At 37.8% G+C, this 1,520-nt stretch overlaps 1 long non-coding RNA gene across 2 annotated transcripts in view; it reads right to left on the bottom strand.

The window, feature by feature from the left end:
• Positions 1-28: 28 nt before the first annotated feature.
• Positions 29-1,520, bottom strand: part of LOC101860247 — an 87,692-nt gene continuing 86,200 nt past the window's right edge. For both annotated transcript variants that reach the window (XR_004858414.1, XR_004858413.1), the window contains exon 4: positions 29-153. This is a non-coding gene — a long non-coding RNA (uncharacterized LOC101860247). The remainder of the gene's footprint in view (positions 154-1,520) is intronic.

Raw genomic sequence — 1,520 nt, forward strand, 5'->3', positions numbered from 1 at the left:
CGTGTGTGTGTTTGTGTGAAATAATAAACACAAACTGTACTCACTGTTCACTATTTCCAAAAACTGAGAGGTTCGTATGGTAGACACTTAAGTGTTGCAAGGGTCTTGTCTTGAGCAAGGGAAACTACTCCATAGTTCCGGAAAGACAACTGCCTGTCGAGAGAAAAAAAGAGTATATTAGGACAAAAAAGCACACCAAGACCGACGTATTACATAAATAGAACAAAAAATCATAGCTAGTCCGTCAATTCTGACGATGAATAATACATCCACAGAAGAGACTATTTCTCCAGGGAAATAGAAGAGTTGGAAGAACTAAATTATATTAAAGTAACATGACGTGGCTTCTGCTGTTGCCAATGAGATCAATTCTGACCGAGAAATGTTCGCCCCATTTTGCACATTCTAAAGCTCCACGTCCGCCTGTGGATGTGCGCCGCTTTCGGGCTTCTCTCTTATGGGCATATCCACACCATAATAGCATGGTAGCATGGTAGCAAACACAATTCCCCGACTTCTTTTCTGTTTATACTCTCTTGTAACACCTTTAACATTTGGTACGTACATGACTTTATTGTGTTGCAAGTGCAATAAAAGTCTGACAAAAAAAGACCCCCCCCCCTCAAAAAAAAGGAAGAATATTAACATTACACCTTTTAGCGTAGTCAGATGACCCTAACGGTCGTCCTCAAAGAGTTAAAATAAGAGGGAGAGCAAGGTTAGGTCAACGTTGGCCAGAAATCCAAAACGTTAACCAGTTAATATTCGGACGGTAGACATCCTTGTTTAGAAATGCACACCCACCTGCACAGCCCGAGTAAGGTCCGTATAACTGAAACATTGAGAGCTAGTTTACCCATACGTAAATAACAATGCGTCCCATTATTTAACACATAGCTGGTATGTCTATGCATAAATTACAGTTTGCCTCTATAGCTAAAACACAGCCGGTGCGACCACACAAATGAGTATTTTGTCCCAATAATGAAAACACTGATAGCTGGTTTATTTATACATAAATTACTGTTCCTCACAGCTACTCGCAGAGAGGGATAAAACTCGCTCATTTACATTTTCGCTTGTGTACAACCTAATGATTTTGCCATGTTTTTGTCTACCTCCATTTTCTTTTACTGTCCCGGATGATTCAGATGTTCCAAACAACACAACAACCGTTTAATGGTAAAGTAATGTATCCATTACACGGGTGTGGCAACTTTTCGTCGTGTTTTATATTGTTGTTTACAGCTTTTGGTCTTTTTTTTTTCTCTCTAGCTTTCGGATAATATAAAAAAGGACATTATTGAAGCAGATGGATGAAATATGTTGACAGATATATCGATAGAAAAATAGATAAATACAGATAGATGGAGGCTGATAGAAAGAGGGATATTTCAGGGAAATAGATAGATACTAGATATTGATATAGACCGATAATAGATTGATAACAGAGGCAAACAGATAAAAAAGAGCAAGTTGCAAAAAAATTGAAGAGAGAAGATATATATATATATATATAT

This window comes from Aplysia californica, unplaced genomic scaffold (assembly GCF_000002075.1).
Source record: "Aplysia californica isolate F4 #8 unplaced genomic scaffold, AplCal3.0 scaffold00109, whole genome shotgun sequence".
NCBI classification, from domain to species: Eukaryota; Metazoa; Mollusca; class Gastropoda; order Aplysiida; family Aplysiidae; genus Aplysia; species Aplysia californica.